We start from the raw sequence: 22,449 nt of genomic DNA, 5'->3' as shown, positions 1-22,449 counted from the left end.
GCTTGTATTAAGACGTTTCCCGTGGGTTGTCATAGTATTTAGTGTGCAGTGTTTCATGGCAGGCCACCTCTGTGTTGACACTGGGAAGGTTAATCCCCCGAGTGCTGGTTTTTAGGTAGTGGTGCAGACCTTCATTTTTGTCAGATTTTGTTACCTTCTTTCCTGTGATCCTCTACTTCCTATGGACTAAGATGTCAATACATGTCAATACATGAAATCCTTCAAACAGGAAATAAATACCGTGTATTTATACATCAGAATGTGTAAGGATTTTAGGTCTGACTCATATCCACATGGCTCACATGGTAGGAGAAAGTGTGGTGGATTGAGCTGCTGGCATTTACCAAAGATGATAACACAATGGTGTTCCGTGGGAACCTAGTTCATTTTAATAGTAACTTAGTAATAGGATCAATATTTTAGAAATTAAAAACGAGTTGATTTAAAGGAAGTTCGGCCAACTGGACTCATTCTGTTATGAACTGGCCTCTTTCGGTTATGAACTGGCCTTGGAAACGTGGAGAAGAAATTGACTATGCAGCCAATACCTAAGTGGAGAAAGTGAGCCCAAGAACACAGCAACACTGTTTCACATTGTCCCTAAGAATTGCCTAAGGGTGAAAGGGGTAGCCTTGTTTTGTTGTGTCTTACAATAAACAGGGTACATTGTGAAAAGCTGTAACTATGACTTCCTGTTCCTAAGGGTTTATCTCGATATCATCACTGCCCTCTAAGTTTCTTTTCTCTTCCTCTAAGGGAACTTGTGAACTAAATATGAGGGGTATGCCATTGGAACCAGTAACCTAAAGTCTTCAGCCATTTATATTGCATTTGTAGATCTTAAGTTAGTGAAATAGCCATAGAATTACAACTTTTAAGGAAAAAAGTAGTTTTTCCTTAATAGATTTTTAAATAACTTATCTTTTCCTCAGACTCTATGTTAAGCAAAAACACCTCTATTGTTGTTTAGTTTATTTGGGGTAAAATAAAGCATTATAATAGTAACCCATGACCCCGTCAATTAGTATACATCTCTTCATTTGACAGTGCGTGGGGAATTATCTTTGTAAACTTAATTTAAATAGTTAAAGTGAAATTTGTTTTGTTTTGCTTTTTGGAGAAAATTATTCCCTTGAATATTAGACCTTTCTCTATTTTTTTTTCTGCTAAAAACAGAATTATTCTGCCCCAGTTCTTTGTGAAAGAAGTAGTTGTAGAAAACATTTTTGTTTTAAAATTACACATATGATTATATAGGTCTAGTTAGAAATAATAAAGGAAGAAAGATGCCTGCTTTCAAAATCTTTTTTGTTTGTATTAAGACAGTTTACTTTGACCTAGTTCGTACCAATCTACTTAATTTTTCTCCAGAATTCACATTCCTGTGTTTTACCTGACCTATGATAACTTAATATAGGAACAAATTAGCATATAATTCTATTTTCCATATGACCTCCACCACTTGCAGAATTGTGCCTCCCGAAAGGGGAGGCTCAGTCACTTATTCAGACTGTAGCCTTGGGTGTTTGCAAAGGCTGCGTGTACCCTGGCTGACATTTTGTTATGGAGAGCATTTTAAAGTAGCAGATAGAGGGAACACTTCATCCCATTACTAAGTTATTATAATGCCTCCACAAAGTAGCATTTTCAATTAGTGTCCACAGTTGATTAGTGGTTTGTCTTCTCCCAAGCATGAAGCAGCATGGCCAAGTTAAGTTGTAATCAGTGGTGTGTACAAGGTATTAAAGACTGACAGTGATATGACAAATAATTATTATTTTTATTCAGTCCATATCATTGGGTTTCCTGAGGTCTGTTTCCATCAGGATGTCAAGGACACGGAACACACAGGCGCTCTGTGATGCTGATGTGCTTGGGGGTAGGTGTTTGTAGATTACAGTGTTCTCCCAGCTCCAGCCCTCAGCTGCTGTGGGAGTGAAGCACTCTGTAGCACTGGTTTCGTTGGAAATGCTTAATATTACAGAGGATTGTTGAATATTTGTTGCTCTAATCAAAGAATAGGAAAAAAATCAAATTTTGTTAATTTTTTCAAATGACTTTATTTGATTGAATGAATGTTGATGATTGAAAAGTTTTAAAAGTTCTTTTGCTGTTGTGATTCTTCTAGAAATCAGATATCATGGGGTAGATTCAAAATCACTTTCTAACCTGCCTCTGTTATACTCATGGGAGAAAAAAAGATGACAGGCATCCACATACACTTCTTAATTCTCTATACTGCTCCTGTCCACCCCCAATAGAACATTTCCTCCTGAACAAATATATCAGTGCAGTTCAGACTCTGGAGAAAATTGCTTCACCTGGCATAGCCTTCATCGTGTGTGGGAGCATCAGATTTGTGTAGAGAAGACTGTCACCCTTCAGCCTTCGGGGAATGGCGACCCACTTCCTAGCTGTCAGGGAGTCCATGTAGTAGCCTTTGTACCACCAGGAGAAAAGGGGGATTGGTTAGTCTACAGAGGATGCCTCCAGCCCTAGTGGCAGGAACCTGGAAGGTGTGTGTCTACCTAGAGATCACCCGCAGGCAAGGAACCAGGAGATTCAAAGATGCCACCAGGTACAGAAATTGCTATGGGTTTTGTATGAGTGGCCCAGTTTGTACTTCATCCACCTCCATAACTATTACAGAGACTCCAAGCCCTGGGGTGATTTCTGAAGATTAGAGCTCGGCATGGCAAAGCGAATTCAGTAACTAGAATGTTTCCCTTCTTGTTTTTGTTTTGGTGTGTGTGTGTGTTTTGCTGTTTTTTTTTTTTTTTTTTTAAACAGTGTTTCTATATAGCCACGGCTGTTCTGAAACTCTCTATGTAGAACAGGCTGGCCTCAAACACACAGACATCTACCTGCCTCTGTCTCTTAAGTGCCATCACACCTAGCCCCCTTTCTTAATTTTGCTTTTAATTAAATTTTATATTTTGAGATAATTAAAGATTCAAAGGCAGTTGTATAAAATAATAGACATGTCCTTGAACCCTTTTCCCGGTTTTTCTCAGTAGTATTTTGCAGTATATTTAATGTCGCAAGCTGGATATTGATGTTGAATAATCAAGAGAGGAATATTTCCATTACCATGAAGACCTGATCTTTCTCCTTTGTGGCCATACCTACTCACCCCCTCCCCACCTCTCAGCTGCAGCAAGCGTTAGTCGGCCCTCCATTCCTATGAAGGTTGTCTAAGAACAGTGGGCAGTCTTTGAGATCAGCTTGTGTTATGAAGCTTCATAACACATAGGAGTGCCTCAGTTTAACCCCTCATGGTCGGGGTGTCATAGTTCTTTCTGAGCTTTGACTACAACAGGTAAAGGTGCTATACATAGTCATGTGGCAGTGTGCGTGCATGCGTGTGTGTGTGTGTGTGTGTGTGTGTGTGTGTGTGAGAGAGAGAGAGAGAGAGAGAGAGAGAGAGAGAGAGAGAGAGAGAGAGAGTATAAGTTTATTTTCCTGGGATGCATAGGCACTAGTGGAATTGTGGGGTACGCCTATATCTATAGGTGATTATTTTTCAGACTGTAATTGATATTTGGAGAGGGAAGAAGGAAGGAGGGCACCTACATTTTTGTGGAATTTTTATATCAACTACATTAATTAATGATTTAAAAACATATAGCTACCTTAAATTATTTGTAGTTAAATAGAAGCACACATTGTTTCAGAATCTGGCTTTTGTTCATTCATGCTCAGGTGGTTACTTTTTAGATCATCTCTCTTCTTGGTCAATTTTCCTGTGGGTAGAAAGATGTAAACATTGTTGCTGCGAAGTTCACTGTTTACTCAGGAAAATGTGGGGCAGTTTTCCAGATTTAACAGACTGGACATCAAAACTGCATTGTGCCTTCTAGATCTTTAGCCGCCCATTTGGCCACTCCATCTCACCTGCAGAATTACCCACATGCTGTCAGGTTGGTGGTGATACAGAAAGTGCGTTTAATTCATCTTGTGCACTTAATTAGAGAAAGAAAGAACTAAAAAGCAAGAAGTAGTCCTTTTTGGGTATATGGTCCCTAAATAATGTAGCTACTTTATACAGTTCTTAATGGAAAAAACAGCTGTCATTCCCACTAGCCCTTCTGGGAATTATTTAAATTTAACTGAGTTAAATTTTACTTACTGAGACATAATAATGTCTTGCAAAGCCATATGTGATATTTTGGGAAGACCCATGGAAAGGAGTTTTAAGGAGTGATTGTTATTCTGATTTCCTTTCATAAAATGTCATTCCTTACATAAAATATAATAATGTGACACCTGGCTGTCCTGGTTCTGAAACTCACTCAAGACCAGGCTGGCCTCGAACTCTGCCTGCCTTTCCTTCCAGAGTCCTGGGATTTAATGCGTGCATCACCATGCTCAGCCCAATCTTTTTCTTTCTAAGAAACATTGGGTGTAATTAATTGAACCTAGTGACCCCTCCTATAGTTCAGATTATAAACCTCTAACTTTAATGAGTGAGGAACCAGATGTAGGCTACCCCTGTCTTTCAGTGGCTTTATCTTGGGCTAATGTGGTCAAAGCCACCATTATGGGAAAAGAATAAGATAATTAGATGTTCCTTACTCTAGTAAATGAGAAGCTAAAAGGTGAGATTCCCACACAAACCCTTTAAAGCTAGTGCAGTCATTGGTTTGTGAAAATTGTGTTGGAGTTGTCTATCCAGTGTCATAGTACTTGAGTCTCTGGGACTCTAACCACAGAAAAGACATCACAGTGGCCCGCCCCTGGCTCATGCTTCTAGACTGGGGTGTGTAGACGAAAAGTCAAAAGAAACGAGGAGCCCACACAGTGGTGCATTATTGGAACTCAGAATTCAGGACACAGAGAGACTGGTAATGACAGATGTGGTGAAGCAGTGTTGGATATAAAGAGACCAAGAGCCAGTCAGGCTTGTGTTCTGAAGGAGATGCACATGACCTGGGGAGGCAGGACAGCCCCTGCAAAGAGGGACACAAACTGGAGTGAGGATGCAGGTTACCAGAGTGAGATCAGGTCTATCTAGAATTTCTTGAAGCATCAAAGCATCTGCCAGACAGCAGTCTATTTAACAGCTCCTGATGTTTTTCTGGACTCACCAGAAATGAGGTGTCCTTCTTTAAAGAATTTGTAGGTTTGGGTTTATGAGCCTGGGGTAGAACAATGCTGAAGCAGTTAATAAAAGCTCAGGAACTGACTTTGAGGTCAACCTGAAGATCCGAAAAGGAAAGCAGCTAGTTACTGGCTCTTCCCTCTACCTCAGTCCAAAATGGTGATCCTGCCTCCAGGAATCTCAGAATTATATTGTGACTAAGAGCTGTCTCCTCCCATTTTATAATCCTCTCTAGGGCTGGGATTAAAGGTGTGCACCACTGGGATTAAAGATATGAACTGCCCGGTTTCTATGGCAAACTAGTCGGCTACTGGGATTAAAGGTTTGTGTTACCACTACCTAGTCTGTAAGGCTGCCAGTGGGGCTGTTTTATGCTCAGATCTTCAGGTAAACTTTATTTATTAAAATACACATGAAATGCCACTACACAATGCAGCAGGCATTCACCTAGCCTCTTTGAGGCCCTGAGTTCCCTCCCAAGACCGCAGTGAAGAAGAGCTGTGGTTTGAGAGCAAATCAGATAGGAGCTATTCCTCCTAAAACTGGGGCTGGCAAGAATCTCAATCTATTTCTTCTTTTTGTTATTTGGTAAGGAATGCTTTGTACTTGACTGGTATCTTAAGTATCTAATCTGTCAAACTATTTCAAATTGTGGTTCATTGTAGACTTAAAGTAGCAAAGAAATGTAAAGTTCTTTGAGAAGAGATTCAAAATTAAAGCCAAAATCCCTCATGAAAGCTAGAGAGTGACTACTTGGTAAGACTATACTGAGCCAATGTCCTTATTAAGAAATTGCTTTGGGTTGGGCATGGTGGTGCACACCTTTAATCCCAGCAGAAGGCAGAAGCAGGCAGATCTGAGTTTGAGGCTCCCTTGCTTTACAGAGTGAGTTCCAGTTCAGCCAAAGTTACATGGTGAGAACCTGTCTTGAATTAAAAAAAAAAAAAATTGTTTGGGGTAAGTGTGTACATACCATTATTTTGTAAGTACAGGTCAGAAGGGAATGCTTGAGAGCCTTTGCTAAACGTCATTAATTTGGGGAGCTTTGTTGTAGTATAGGCCCCTTAGAAGAATTTGAACCTCCCTCCCCAGTATATGCTAGGCAAGCTCTCTGCCACTAGGATATATTCCCAGCCCCCTTTTCCTTTTTACAGTTTGACACAATTTTCAGGCTGTCCTGGAGCTTGCAGTCCTTCTGCCTCAACTCAGCCTTTTATTATCTGGGATTGTAAGTCTTTGTCTTCAGAATGGCTGAGTTATTTTTAAATTTATATAACTTAGAGTGGTTATAAAATACACTAAAATTAGGATTTTATATTTATATAAAATATAGATTTATATCCTGAATTTTTTAAAAATATTTATTTATTTATTATGTATACAATATTCTGTCTGTGTGTATGCCTGAAGGCCAGAAGAGGGTGCCAGACCTCATTACAGAATGCTGTGAGCCACCATGTGGTTGCTGGGAATTGAACTCAGGACCTTTGGAAGAGCAGGCAATGCTCTTAACTGCTGAGCCATCTCTCCAGCCCCATTATATCTTGATTTTATCTTTAGTAATAATACTGATTCCTGTAGCTCCACCGCTGTGGCACATTTTCATTGCATTGGGTCCTCTCTGGCCAGCCAATCAGTTGTGTTACCCTAATTTCCCACTTTTCTTCTATTTGTTAGAATACTCCGTTCCCTTAGAAGCAATCCCTCCCAGTCTGATTTACCCCTCTAGCCCTGTCTCTCCTCCGCTGCATGGGAATGCTCACCGCCTTAGCTTTCTGCCTTCTGGGAGGCCGTGGACGTGTCTTCCTACCGCTGTCTCCATGGTCTATCTTATCTGAGCTCCTGTGCCATCCGATTGTTTAGCAATCCAAGGAGCTCTGACAGCTTGTAGCCTACACTTCTCACCCCCTTATCCTCAGTGTGCATGTCACACAAAGTCTCTGGCTCCCGCTGCTGGCTCCATCTTGGTCCTCAAAGATGCTTACCCCGGCACACTGCCCTCACCTTGGCGCTCTCCATGGCCTGGGCATAGGTGTGTGATTTTGACTGCGTCCCTCAGTCTCCTCCCTGAGCCACGTCTTCACTGTGACTTGAGGCATCTCTCCTGCCGCGGTAACGGGGTCAAGTCATTGTTTTAACAGTGTCATCTGCCCTCTCCATCCTCCTTTCCTCCTTTCCAGTAGTCTTCCTTTCTTACATCTGTAGACCCGAGTTTCTTACCTATACATCTCTCCATGTTCTCTATAGTCCTTGTACTATTTCTTTTAGCTTTCCCCCCTTTTTTGTAGACATAGTCTCACTATGTTATACTGTCTGGCCTGAAACTCATAGAGACCCACCTAACTCTGTCTCCTGGGTGTTGGGATTCATTGATTGGTTTTTTATTTGTTTTTACTCATTTTTCCATGGGCTTCAGTTTTGGCAGTTTATATTACAGTGTCTCCTTGCTCCGAGAAGCTTTCCTCAGTCTGATACAAACAGTAAAGCACCTTCATTTCTGTGGCATCTCTAGCATTTTGTTCCTTTTTGAAATTTCCTCTCTGCTTGCATTTCTCTTCCATCCTCACACACCCTCTTCTTTCTCCACTGGAGTTGTTTTCTGTGCAGCATCTTAGTTGACCCGTGTTGCTATACCAGGGTGACAGGGTGAGTAATTGGAAGGAAGAGGATTTACTTCCGTAGTTCTGGAGGGTGGGGAAGGCTTTCATGCCCTGTCCTCACATGGCAGAGAGGGAGAAGGAGAACCCACTCCTTCAAGCTCTTTTTATAGCAGCATTAACCCATTCACTGCATCTTCCCATTCAGATCCACCTCCAAATGCTGTTGCATCGAGAGCTGAGTTTCCAATACAAGAGCTTTGGAAGTGACAGGCTCACTCAAGTAATGGTAGTTTTAGCCTAAATGTCTGCCTTGCTGCCTGCATTTGGTCCCGGCCCTAGCTGTTCAAAGTGTGCTTTTGCTCCTGACCGTGCTCTGCTCTGTAATCTCCCCCTGACGGCTGAGGCAAAGAGCAGAGTAGCAGGAACTACAGCCTTCAGGATGTGTGGGGAGGAGGGAGAGCACACTGCAGCCTTCAGCTCAGAACCTTATCTGCTCAGATGGCCAGAGCTCAGAGGAGCCTGCCAGGGGGTCAGCTGGGCTCTGACAGAAGGAACTTTGCAGGTTAGACTAGGTTAAGATGCTCTTCTACTGGGCAGATCTTAGTAAAACAGAATGGAATAGAATGTTCCGGCATATTTCACAGTGCTCACTTTCTTTTCCCCTGCCAGAAGCCCAAGGAAAATTTATCTCCAGTCTCTGGAGTTTGATGAGGCTCAAGGAGAGACATCTCAACATCGTGGGGTTCCAGCTGCCTGTGCTCTCCCAGTTCTTACGGCCAGATTTGAATGTAAGACTCCAGCAGCTCGCCAGTGCTAGCCTGGGTTTTCCTACTATGGGCCTGTTTCCCAGGGATCTCTGCTATGAATAGTCATTCTCTCAATGTACATGACTATCTCCAATTTTGGGGTTAGCATTTTTCTCTGGGACCTCAGACTGAATAGAAGTCATTGATTTTTTTCCCAAATTGGTCAGTGTTTGCTTCTCAGGGGTGACTCTTAAGTTCTTTATATGCCAAACTGAGAACTACAAAGCAACTTTTAAAAAATGAACTTGTGACCAAAGCAGAAAAGTAGGAACAAAACAAACCATTTAGAGACTTGTAATTTAACATTCCTTTTTGCCCCGGTTTATGGTTCTGTGATGTGTGAAAATCTCTGCAGTTTGAATTTGAAATGTTCTCCAAAGGCCCCTTCTAAAAGATTGGCCCTCAAGATGGTCCTATCGGGAGGTAACAGAACCTGAGAGGATTAGGGCCTAGAGGTCATCAGTGTTGTGATCTCAAAGGGTTTTGTGGGCCTCTGGTCTCTTCTTTGTTCCCTAGCTTGCAGTGTAAGAAGTCTGCCTCCATCACGCCCTCCTGCTGTGTCCCAAGGCAGTGATACAGCCCACTCCCCAGGACTTAACCTCTAAAACCACGAGCCCAAATAAGCACCTTCTCCTTGTAAGTTCCTTTCTCTGGGATCTTGTTACAGTGTCAGGAATCTAACAGCACATTAAAACTTCAAGACAAAGCAGTGGACTCTAGCAGTGTTACCACCCTGAAGACAGGAGTGTGGAAGAGAATCATGAAAATGAAGATTTGGGCAAACAGCTCATCCTTGCAGTTGTCTTAAAGGTACAAGGTTAAGGATAAACTCTGTGGGGTGCTCAGGGAAGGAGAGCTGGGGTTTTCAGAATGTACTTGGTGTTGAACAGAGGTATCCTACATTCCCATCACCTACTCCAAGTATCCGCAGATCAGCAATGTCTCTTAAACTCAACCAAAACAAGACACAATTGCCCAGTAGCCTTTGCCCCAACTGCCATCAAAGTCAGAGTACAGTACACACTTCAAACCCTTGCTTTCACTTTAAACAAAACATTCCCCAAAGAAAGTTGACAACAGCCGGATGCATTTCCTGTGCTTACCTGGCATTCAAGGTTTGTAAATTACAGCTGTGTTCAGGGACAGTTTTTTAGGCACCTGCTGTGTCTTTGTGATAGAACACTGAGCACACAAATGCATGCACTGTGTTTTCCTAAAACCTCTTCTCACATGAAGTGGAATATATAAGTTCACATTGAACTTTTCATTTTGAAATTTTACTCGGAAGAATTTATCATCCGTTTTGAAGAAGGCTGGTGCATGCTAATGTTGTGCCTGAGCTATTTACTATGGGCTTAGTTATTGACCTATTTTATTTGTCATTTTATGGCATACATATTTTCAGCAGAGATGCTTACACTAAGCTATATTTATTTATACTGCAGTGTATTAACCATAAAACTATCTAAGTACTCCCAAACCGCTATGATCTGCAGCCCTGGGAGAGAGCTATGCAGGAAGCCAAGTCTAGAGAATGAACAGGTGCTGCTGGTATTGGAGATCTTGCCAAGGGAGCCTATCTACCTCTGAAATAATGGGTGGGGCCTCACGAAATGTTGGTGCTGACATCAGTGCAAGCTGGACTGTAACACTTGGTTCTCCTTAGAGGACTTGGTATCATTTTTGTTTTAGTTCTTTTTGACACTTCTTAAACTGCTTCTGTGCCCTCCATTGCTGCCAGGGATATTTCTCCTGGCCCTGCCTATAGATCTCCTGGGCCCTGGGCTTTGTAAGCATGGAGATCAGGTACTAGAACTAATTCTGGTGTGAAATGGTCACTTGGAAGCACTAAGTTAAAGACCAGCATTAGTTCTGTGAGTTTTGTTGTTTTGTTTTGTTTTGACCACTCAAGGGTCGGATGGGAAATTGTACTGGCTCCGCCTTTCAAGTCTTGAAGTTCCATAGCCTCCTGCAAGACTCATTCTAACCAGGGGAGAGGAACTCTGAGATTTAAGCCTCAGGCATGGGGCTAGTTGAACACATGCTAGAATAAAAAAGTCAGTTTTGAAACAAGCTGTATCAAAAGTTCAGTGTATTAAACAATGCCTTTCTTGTCTTGCCAATTCTCCATTATCTCTCTTTGTGGATCTGGCGATGGAATGGAGAACCTTGTGCATGTTAGGCAGGCACTTTACCAGTGAGCACATCCTCAGCTCTCGGCCTTCGCTTAAAAATCCAAGGCAGACCTTCTTCTGCCTTGTACTTTGTTGGGACTAAAGGCAAAGCTTTAATTCTTAAAAATATCTTGCAAGGCTTTGATTTGCCTCTCTGCTGTGCATGGATGCATGTGACCCATCCTGTTCCTGATATGGTCACCATGAAAAGGTTTGTAGGGTATGCCAGAAGGTAACCCTTAGGTTGGAAGCTTCAGGACTTTCATAGGCCTCCTCCTTTTCACCTGCTCTAGAGTCTTTGGTGACTTGTCTCCTCAAGTCTTCAGACACTGAGGAGTTAAATTGTCTTGTTTTCTGAACTGGAAGACCAGAAGAGCCTAAGCATCAAGAGATTGGCCCCAGATCAAACCACAGTTAGCAGCATCAGGTGGACCTGGATCCTCTGTTTTCAAGGCCCATAGGGTTTGTTTACTACTCCAAAATACAACAGTGGTTGAATAACAGGTGAGACCTAGTTATGACTGTGTAGACGGGGCTGCCAAACCCTCTGCACATGTGGTATGCTAGGTCACATGGATGGGGGAGAGAGGGAACTCAATCCAAGGGCATGTGATCCCAAGGGGAGATGTGGCCGGACAGTGATGAAAACTATTCGTGTGGGATCCAGTGACTGATTCTAACTGGCTAGCCAGGCCCAGTAACTTGGGAACATTGGTACTGAATATGCTGGCTGTAGTGGCTACTGTAGTCACAGTGTTTCTAGAAAATCAGGTGTTTGTTTAATTTGTTTGGGCTGTATATTTGCTTATTTGTTGTTTTGAGAGAGCATCTCCTTGTATCGTCCAGGCTGACCTTTAATTTGAGAACCTTCTGTCTCCATCTCCCAAATACAAGGATCATAGGTGTATGCCACCACACTCAGCCTTAGCCAAATGCTATTAGTCAGTTAATAAAATCACCATTTTTCAAAACATGAGCATTTGGAAATAAAATTCAATCCATTTCTTCTTTTCTTTACCTCAGTGTTGGGCATTGGGCCTAAGGCCTCATGCATCCTAGGCAGGAACTCCCTGAGCTGCATCCCGGTTCCTGATATATTTCTCAATACAAGCAGTAACTCAACAACTTATATTGAAAGTGAAAATTCTCTTTACTTTTCAGTTTAAAAATATAGTTTTGAGAGTTTGAAAAAATCTGCACCTTTGGCAAATAATTATTTGTTTATCTGGACTTGGTGGTATTTGTTGTGTTCCTGTGTCTGCATGTATGCACGCCGTGGCAGGAATGTAGAGCAGCCTGTCAGAGTCAGTTCTCACCTTCCACTGTTCGGGTTCCAGGGATTGAACCCAGGTCATCAGGCATGGCAGCAAGTGCCTTTACCCACTGACCCATCTCAGCAGGTCCTCATCTACAGATTCAGTGGGTTATCATGTTAAGAATAGTTAATGATTCCCCCAACAGCACAAGGAATTGTTACTGACAGAATACATCAAGCCAGCAGTCTATTAAGATGTTATATTCCATATGGGTTAATATTTCAATAACCTTCAAAGAATTTATATTTTTCTTTTCTATGTGGCCATGTGTATTTTCCAATGATCTTGGCATTAGTTCTTGAGAAGTCAACTCAACCTCAGAATTCTAGAAAGTCCTCATTATCCACTTTAGTCTAAAAGAGATGAACAATTTAGGCCGATCTCTTTATATTAACTGACTGGTACTTCCATGCTAATCCTGTAATTAAGATTCATTTCTCAAAGATGTTACTATAATCTTAGAAATATTAAAGATTTAAACCCTAAAAATTGGTATGGAAATGATTAAATTTTCTCTATTATTTCTCTCCTCTCTCCCAGAGTGATTAATTTCCCTTTCAGTGCCTTCTACCCAAGCCGAAGTGCTTCTGCAGAGACGAATTCTGTGAAGCCTGTTTAGGGGATCATCCCCGCTAGACAGACAGCTGCGAGGGGGCACCGCTTCCCAGCATGGATTTCAGATTATAACCAATCAAAGGCCGAAGCTAAGGAACACCTGTCAGCGGCGTTTGTGCAAGGAGACCAGCTCTTTAATCAAATTTCATTGTACTTCAGAAAAAGGTTTATTTTAAATGTGGCGTCTGCTTTTATGATTCATCCCTCTTAGCTGAGACATCAATTTGGGGCTTATTTATGATGTTGTTTTAGGGTAAAACGAGAAACTGCAAGAAAATATTTCAAGAAAGTGGCCTTTCCCAGACATTTAATTAGCAACTTTCTCAGATGGGAAAATACAAAATTGAAAACGTGAGTTTTAAATTTTTGTGTGTGAATATAATTAGCGTTAGGGATTCTTTTGAGGACACCTCAGAATGTTGATGCTTGTCATGAAGTCTGGAGAACTTGCCTTGTGGAAATCCGTTCCGCTTATCTGTGAGCAGTGCAAACTATCATTGATACTGATGGGTTCAGAGAGGCCATGCCTGCTTTCAACTTGGCCCTAATTGGAGGCCCCACTAAGTCCATAATACCAGGTACTTTCTCACAGCTGCAGACCATGGAGTGTAACTATCAGAGGACAAACTTCACTCTGCAAACTGTAACTTAATGGTATAACTGTGTGCAGCCCCGAATATCAGTTAATTTTCAAAACATTTTATTCTACAGCAATTAGCTCAGGTCCTGGAGGGCAAAATGACAAGAGGTTACTCGTTCACTATGTATTTAATTAATTGAAAAATGCTCCAATTGCCTTTACAGTTGTTATTAGAGAGCAGAATCAGTGTTGCCAGCGCTCAACCATAATTGGAACCCCAGGGAATTAAATATTTAGCATTAGTAATGTAACAGCACTTAGGACACAAATTTCTATTTTCGTAATGAAAGCTATACACTGTGAGTGCAGGCGGCTGAAAGGACAGCTGTGACAAGCGAAACGGCCTGGGACATTTCAATAAGACACCTCATTGGACAGCGAGTCTTACCACATTATGCGTTTGTAAGAGACCTGCAAGTTTAATTCCCACGAGGAACTCATAGCCCAAGTCTTTAGCGTCCTAATTGCATGCAGGATGAGTGCTTGGGCAAATGTCTTGCCATAAGTGCCTGAAATTTGTCCTGCTTTCTAAATAATCGCATATAAGTTCGTGCCTTTGTCAATTTAAAAATACTGAGACTGTCAGGGAATAAGGATCTTATTTGTTTTCCATTTAATTATATTTTAAGCACACATGCTTTCTGTGCTACAATGAGAAAAGTTGGCTATTGGGCTCTAATGAGCTGCAGTGTAGACGCTGGAGACCCTGAGGGATTCGCTCCGTAAATTAGCTGGATAAAAAGTACTTGGTTAGGATATAGTTGATGGCTGAGCTGTTCGCAGAACCAGTTACAGTACTGTCTCTCGCTCCTGTTTCATTCTAAACAGGCTCTGTAGAGACTTTAACAGCTGCCTGTTAAAGCTGCTCAACTTGTCAAAATGTATTATATTACTCCACTAATAAATAGTATTAAAGGGCATTTGACTTCGCCTCTCATTTTCAGAGGGGATCAGGTTGGTACACCTGGCTTAGGCTGGCCTTATTTTAATTTGTTTATGTCAGCTAAGTGATACTGAAGGGCCGTGTTTTAAATTTGCAAACATTGCCTTCCCAGGGAGGGATACGCAGTGGAAACAAGGGATTGAGACACTTATTGTAGAATGTTTCTCATTGGAAAACGTCAGATTTTGACATTCTTAGGCCACATTTAAAGAACTTGAGAGCCCATGGCTAAGCTGACAGTCTCAGAAAGTTTGGTTCCTTTGCGTTTTTCATTTCTAATAATAAATAAATAAAATAAAAGTCACAAGATAAATAATGTCACAACTTCCTTTTGATTTTCCATTGTTCCTATGTCTATTTTGGATTATTCTAAGTAATCATGATTTTTGTATCCATTTTTAAACAATTTTTCAAAACAATGCATGTTTACTTAAAAAAATACTTCATTTGATAAAGTCTTCCTTAGACCTTCCCTCAACCCTGTCTCCCTGCCTGGTGGTCTCTTTTGATAAGTTTTTTTGTTTTTGTTTTGCTTTTTGCATGCATATGTGGTGTGTGTGTGTATGTGTGTGTGTAGGCCAGAGATTGACAGCTGACATCAGATGTCGTCTCACCTCACTTCCCACCGTATTTGTTGAGGCAGATCTCTGACCAACCTGAAGCTCAACGATCAGCTAGTCCACCTAGCCAGCATGCTCTGAGCATATTATACAAATGCACATGTTGGTCTGTGTTTACAGATCGTATTAGTGCCCTAGATCATGCATGATGTTTTAAAATTTTGTTACATTTATTTGGGGGTGGCGATTACGTGCCAAAGTGTGTGTGCGCATGCGTGTGCGTGTGTTTTGCTCAAAGGACAATTTGCAGGAGTTTTCTCTTCCAACTATGGAGCTCACAGTGATCAAACTCAGGTAGTCAGGCTTGGCAAGAAACCTCTTTACCCACTGAACCATCTTAATAGCCTTATGTGAGTGCTTTTAACAATTAATCCTTATTGTTCTCTTGACAGAAGCTTCTGTCCCACCAGGTGCCACAGCCGTTTAGCCCCAAAGAAATACACAGAAATCTACATTAATTATAAACTGCTTGGCCTAGTATCTCAGGCTTCTTATTAATTCTTATAACTTACATTAACCTGTAATTCTTGTCTGTGTTAGCCACATGGTTTGCTGCCTTTTTTGGCGAGGCCGTCACATCTTGTTGCTTCTGTGTCTGGGTGACGACTGCAGACTGAAACTTCTCTCTTCCCAGAATTCTTGTTGCCCCATCTCTACTTCCTGCCTGGTCATCCCACCTCTACCTCCTACCTGGCTACTGGCCAATCAGTGTTTATTTAAAATACAAGTGACAGGATACAGACCATTGTCCACAGCATTGAGCAGGCACAAAAGTGCACTTATCTGTTGGTTGTCAATACCATTCAAAGTAATTCAGTTTTGCCGTAGCAAATGATGCTATGCTGAACATCTGCCTAAGCATGTGAGTGAACATGGATGGGCACAGAACATGTGATCCATCGTGGATTGCGCCAATACTCTGTGCCAGGCATCATTAAAAATGCCTTTAGTAACTCATTCCATCTTTATCCTAAGTAAAAGTCAGTGTATAGCCAGGTGGTGGTGGCACACACCTCTAATCCCAGTACTCAGGAGGAGGCAAAGGTAGGCATATCTCTGTGAGTTCGAGACTAGCCTGGTCTTCAGAGCTAGTTCTAGGACATCCAGGGCCACACAAAGAAACCCTGTCTAGAAAAAAAAAAACAAACAAAACAAAAAAAAGAGTTAAGGTGTATTATTAGCCCTATTTTACGTAGTGATACTGAGGCTCAATAGGGTTAAACTCCTCAAGGCCACCAGAGTATGCTGTTAGCCAGTCTCTTTTGTCTGTTCATGTCCTGGTCTCATTTTATTATAGTTTCATGGCCCTGTCAGGCTCCACAAAGACTTGACGGATCATGGCTGCCTCCTGTTTTTCAGAGCTGGAGCTTGAACTTCCCGTGCAGGAAAATGCTCTACCGCTGAGCTCTAGCTCCCACTGCTTTTGCTTTCTCTTGAGACAGGATCTCACACAGTCATTCAGGCTTGGCAACTGGAGCCCCCGCCCCTGCCTCAGCCGCGCCATAGCTGGGTTTACAGGCTGAGACTTGGATGTCTCTAATACAGATAATCACGTCTTCCTTCAAAAGATTTCAGTCTGTCGCCTTTATTTTCATTTTATGTTAACATTACCAAGATTTGCTTTGTGGACTGAGATATAAGGAAACCTTGTAACCCTAGGGGTACAAACACATTTTCCTGTATAGTTTTGCACACTATTAATTTCTTTTGGGTTTTTATCGTATTGATGTTCAGTATATTTGGAATGGATGAAAACCAAGTCTTTGATTTGCAGTGACCTCTGCAGCCTCCTCTTGTGAACTGTTTTTCCTTTCTCCTTCATAGCTTGAAATACACCTTTATCAAATGTTATAGCTCCATTTGTATTCTGTCTTGATAGCCAGTTCTTCTGGAATATTCCATTTGTAGACTGCCTGGCCTTGTAGCAGTCCATTTTCTGTTACAAGTGTCTAGTCTCATTAAAATGATGTCTGTTGTGTGCATCTAACTTTATAAAAGTAGTGTGCACTCTTTCAGGCATGGTGAAGGAATCCCAAGCTAGACAGGAGGTTGGTGAGTTCAGGTCACCCTGAGCTACATAATAAAACAACCCTTGAGGATGGTTACCGACCAATGGCAAGGGCCACTGAGGTCACATCTGCCCAGGGTGCTTACTCCGGATTACCCAGGAGATCCTAGAGTAATCGCGAGGACTGGTAAATGTGGAAAAGGGAGGTGAGGGAGGCCGCTTGAGAGTTGCAGAATGAGAAACTCAGCAGAGCCCTCTGGCTTTGCACCTTGAAGAATGGGGCCTCAAGCCAAGGACTGCAGGCAGCCACTACCACTGAAGAAGACAAGACTTTACCCTCCGTACTCTCCTGAAGAAAGTAAAACTTGGCCAGTGCCTTTGATTCTGAAAGACAGGGTCTGAAGTGTGGTGATTTGTTACCACAGCACAGTAGGCGGGCGGTTCACACTGATGAGATGGTGATTGCCACACCCTGAGTGAGACCCAGCTCCAAAAACCAAAGCTTAAAAAGTTGATATGAAAGTGAAACCCAGACTCTTAGTTCTTGACTCTCCTCCCTCTGAATGCTCCAGGCCAACTCCCACCAGACGGGCTAATCACCTGGGTGTCTGAGTCCATACACAGGTGTGGGGTTTGCTGTTATTCAGGGAAATCCACTTTTCTATTTCAAAAGAAACTTTAATTTCTAACCCTTTTTGGGGATGGCCTTTAGAATCTGCAAACAGTGTTTTAAAGTTGCCCGAGGCTTTGCTTGAGGGATGTAAATAGCGTGTTGATTCCACGAAGTAGTATCCTAGTCCTGACTCGGTAGGCCACCTCCCCATCCTTGAGTCAATGAATCAATGCAAATTTCAGTTTTAGAGAAAAAAGGATAAATACTATTCTGTTTTGTAAATTCTTTTAAAAGTTTTTTAAATCCACTTAAGATTTTCAACTTCTCCTTATAAAGTTCTACATAGAACTTTCATTTAGAAATGTCCTTGATACCTGTGCTTGTGTCTACATTCTTTTTTATTTATTTTATATGTATGAGTGTTTTGCCTGCAGGCATGTCTGTGCACCATGTGTGTGCAGTACCCGTGGAGGCCAGAAGAGGGCGGTGGATCCTCTGGAAGCTTGGGTAGGAAAGTTGACTGTGTGAGGCACCGACCACAGCTGCTTCCTCCTGCATGTTTACAGCCTGAGACTGTCCCCCCCCTACAGTAGCGACCTCCTACTGAGAAGCGCTGATCCCTCCTCTTTTTACTATACATCATAAACTCACTGGGTCTCTAGGCTGAATGGTAGGTGTCTCAGAGCCAGCACAGCCCACACCATCCCCGATTTCCTGTACGTTTGTCTTTCTGTATGTTTGTCTGTCCTTTGTCACCCAATCGAACTTCCTGGACCATGCTGTGCAGGATGCAGTAAGAACCAACACCCAAAAGTTGTCGTCTGACTTCCGCACACCTGATGCGGCCTAAGCATGCCTGCGCTCACCCGTGTCACATACACAATACTCAAAGTTTAAGTAGAACGTGTGTTGTGTTGCTTAGGAAAACTACTGTGGATCTGCTTAAGTCAAGCCCTGGTACTGAACTTCTCTCTCAGGAGTACAGGCTTTCTTTCACCGCGTTGTTTTGGCAGAGGCTCCCATGACTGCTGCACCTCGGCTCTCTCTGTCCCCTTTGGTTGCGGGGAGGAAAGCTGTGCCCGTGGCACTCCTGGCTGGAAACTGCCTGCTGATTTCCTTTCCTTCCTGTTTCAGAAGAGTGGAGTTAGTTCTCCCTGTGCCCTAGGCCCCCGGCAATGAGCTGTCCACATTGCATTTCTCCTTCTGGGCCTCCCACCGGGTGCAAACCTAGACATTCACTCTCAGGGTTGAGCGCCCAGTCTTTACAGCGCGTGCCTCCCTGACTTCTGTGTTTCAGGCACTTTGTCTGGCGCACTGCAGACTCCATCCTGCTAGCAGTCACTGTCCAGATGGCTTCTCAGTGATCTGGGTCTTTCTCATTTGTCACCTCCATGTTTATCTTCACTCCATCAAAAAGGAAAACCCTCGTCTTCTGAACAGCAACTGCTATACCTGCTTGGGCTCTAGTATACTCTGGTGTTTCAATTGCTTTAAAAATAAATGCATTATTACTGGTGTGTGTGTGTGTGTGTGTGTGTGTGTGTGTGTGTGAATTCAGGTGCATTTTCTGTTGTTATTATGCATGTGTGAATGCAGGTGCATTTCCTAGGGTTGTTATTATGCATGTGTGAATGCAGGTGCATTTCCTAGGGTTGTTATTATGCATGTGTGAATGCAGGTGCTTTTCCTAGGGTTGTTACTATGAATGCAGGTGCATTTCCTAGGGTTGTTATTATGCATGTGTGAATGCAGGTTCTTTTCCTAGAGTTGTTACTATGAATGCAGGTGCATTTCCTAGGGTTGTTATTATGCATGTGTGAATGCAGGTGCTTTTCCTAGTGTGGTTTTTATGTGTGTAAATGCAGGGGCTTGCATTTCCTGGTATGTGTGGAAGTCAGAGGACAGTTTCCAGGAGTCAGTTCTTGCCTTCTATTGTGGATTTCAGGGAAGAAACTCAGGCCTTAGGCAAGCGCTTCTACCTGCAGAGCCATTTTGTTGGCCCTTCTTTTTTCTCCATTTTTATTTTTATCAAAGAAAATATGATGAATTAGTTGACAATAAGTACCACTGGGAGGTTTGTAAAGAAAATGTGTCTGCCTCAGCCCCTCTTCATCTTCTCCTTAGAAGCAACTCTTTACAAATTCCCTTTAGTAGCATATTCCTCTTACAGATTGTACCCAATAAACACACGGCTCTTTAAGGAGATTGTCCAATATGGAGAGAAAGGCCCAAACACGCAGGAAATGGGATTTGTAGAACACAGACTGCAAAACCTCAGTAACCTCCAAGAAATAAGAGGATACTGCATCTACAACACAAGGACAGACTGTCATGGAGCAGGAACAGGCTAGATGGTGCCTTGGGGGAAATAGAGCACAAGGAAGTGACAAAATATGGAAACAAGGACATTCATTATTAGCTCTGATTTTCCCAAAGCATGGTCATGGATGTATTGAAACATTCCCCAACAGTACATTTTATTTGCGCAATAATAATTGCAATACCAAATCCTTATTTAACCACAAATTATCCTGGGCCAGGTGTGGTGCCATGAGCCTGGAAAGTCAGCCCCAGAAAGGCTGAAGCAGGAAGATCACAAACTGGAGGCCATCCTGGGCTACCAACTGAGACTCTCTCACAAGCAACAACCCTGGAGTGCATTGGGCCTGTCCTGTCAGCCCGTGTTCATTAGGCACCCACTTCTGGGACCTCTCGTTTAATGTCCTCTTTTGGGATAGTTGTCAAGACATAGCAGGACTTGGGAGTGTTACTGCTACGTGCAGGCAGATGCCCCGTGTCCCCTACCATTAGCCCTGGTCCCCCTTCTACCCCATACCTGACTCTTTATCCTGGGTCTTCATTTTCATTGAGCTCAGCTTTTATCATTCCATTTGTAGGATTCAGGCTAAGCTGCTTTCTAGAGGCAGCCCATTAGTTCTCCATCTGCTTTTTGCCTAATGAAATGATTTCCTTTAAAATCATTTGGAGGAGGGGCTAGATAAGATGGCTCAACAGTTAGGAGCACTGGCTACTCTTCTAGAGGATCCAGGTTCAATTCCCAGCACCCATGTAGTGGTTGTTACTCCAATTCAGGGAATCCACTGCCCTCTTCTGGCCTCCATGGGTACTGCATGCTCATGGTGCACAAACTTACATGTAGGCCAACACCCAGGCACATAAAATAAATCTTGAAAATACTTTTGATGTCTTTTATCTAGTAGCATCCTCATTGCCGCTTTTTTATTTTTTTATGTAATAACTTTACAGTGGTTAGAAAAGAGGATTAAATATATGTGGTGCCCAGTTACTTCTGTTTCTGGTCCCTGCACCTCCCATGATTTAATGTCTGATATGTTGAAGCCTCTGCTCTTGCTCACAGAACGGTCCTGGAATATACTTGATTATTTCATCACCCATCTTTTAAACTAGATGTCCCTAGTATACCACACCTACTTATCCCTACACAGGTAATATGTTTATTCAAGTCCCCCAAAACAGTTTTTACAAAATTTGTTTTGAAAATTTTAAACTTTTGGAAACCCCAGGAGTGAGTGAACTCTTATCTGTTCTTCCTGACTCAGGAGCCGAGCATGCTTTGTTGAGCTTTCACTCAGTCTCAGGGGCCCTGCGACCTTCTGCCCCTCCATCAGTCGATGGGGAAACTGAACAGGGATGCAGTTGTCTAGCAATCGTGTTCCGATCTCAGTGGCGACCACGGCAAGTTGTTTCCGTGAAGGCCAGTCAGAGCCCATCCCTCCGATTGCTGTTCTGTGGGCCAGTCTTGTGTTGTGTTCCCCTGACTCTGCTGTCTATGATGGGTCCAGGCCTGTTGTAGATTCTCCTGCCAGTCTATGTCCTTTCGATCAACACATTTAATGCGAGTTCTTCTCTGTCCGCCTCCGCGGAGGGCGCGAGATGTTTTTTAGCTTCAACTATTTGCTTAGGTGATGCCTCCACTCTTCTCCACCTCATAAAAAAGAAAGGGGTTCTCTGTAAAGGACATGAGCCTGGGGCATGGCTTTGCAGGTAAAAGCACTCACTGGAGAAGTGTGAGAGCAGGAGCCAGTCTTCCTAATCCGTGTGAAGAGCTGATGCAGCGCCGTGCACGGGAAATCCCAGCACTCCTCCGGGAAGACAGGGGGCAGAGGTCAGAGGTCATCTGGAAGCTTGAGGCCAGTCACCCCGAATACTGAGAGCAGCAGGCACAAGAGTCCTGGCAGCAACAGGGTGGAAGGTGAGAACCAACTCCTGAAAGTTGTCCTCTGGCCTTAACAGTGTACACAATCACACACCTACAATAAATTCAATCAATTGCTCAGTGAAAGTTTTTGAAGAAAATAAAATCTATAGATGTTAATACATGTTATGTCTGTGTAATGTTCATTGATATCTCTCTCTCCATATATACATGTGTGTGTGTGTGTGTGTATAATTTTGTGATTCTGGGAATCAAACCCAGGACATCATGCGTGCTAATCAAACACTATCACCACGCCCTGTAACATAACTTAACGGATCTTAGTCTCAACAGAAGCAGAGCTATTTTCATGTGTGTGGATAGAATATGCATCATAGGGGGCTGGAGAGATGGCTCAGTGGTTAAGAGTATTGCCTGCTCTTCCAAAGGTTCTGAGTTCAATTCCCGGCAACCACATGGTGGCTCACAACCATCTGTAATGAGGTCTGGTGCCCTCTTCTGGTCTGCAGACATGCACACAGATAGAATATTGTATACATAATAAATAAATATTTAAAAAAAAGAATATGCATCATATAGTTCAGTCCTACTGGAGAGTAGCAAAGAAGAAAGAGCCCTCATATCTCACTAGTCAGGGCCACCACTAACTGCATGGCTTAATGCCCAGAAATGCCTTTCCTGTTGTCCTTTTTACATTGGCAGCCATTGTACTGTGGACATGGTAAAATTGTGTACATTTGTGTTGACCACTTCTAAGCAAATACAAACAAAGCATCTTGAGGCAAGGGGGGAGGGTCATTCCCTAATTTGCACAG

General features: G+C 42.7%; 1 long non-coding RNA gene across 3 annotated transcripts in view; it reads left to right on the top strand.

Moving 5' to 3' along the window:
* LOC126502473 (uncharacterized) overlaps positions 1-21,802 on the top strand; it is a 29,061-nt gene extending 7,259 nt beyond the window's left edge. For all 3 annotated transcript variants that reach the window (XR_007591960.1, XR_007591961.1, XR_007591959.1), the window contains 4 exons: positions 8,371-8,489; positions 9,175-9,317; positions 12,538-19,073; positions 19,115-21,802. This is a non-coding gene — a long non-coding RNA (uncharacterized lncRNA). The remainder of the gene's footprint in view (positions 1-8,370; positions 8,490-9,174; positions 9,318-12,537; positions 19,074-19,114) is intronic.
* Positions 21,803-22,449: the final 647 nt, after the last annotated feature.

Source organism: Alexandromys fortis, unplaced genomic scaffold (genome assembly GCF_014885135.2).
Source record: "Alexandromys fortis isolate MF-2015 unplaced genomic scaffold, M_Fortis_MF-2015_v1.1 scaffold_1, whole genome shotgun sequence".
NCBI classification, from domain to species: domain Eukaryota; kingdom Metazoa; phylum Chordata; class Mammalia; order Rodentia; family Cricetidae; genus Alexandromys; species Alexandromys fortis.
This window is presented reverse-complemented; position numbering and strand designations above follow the sequence as displayed.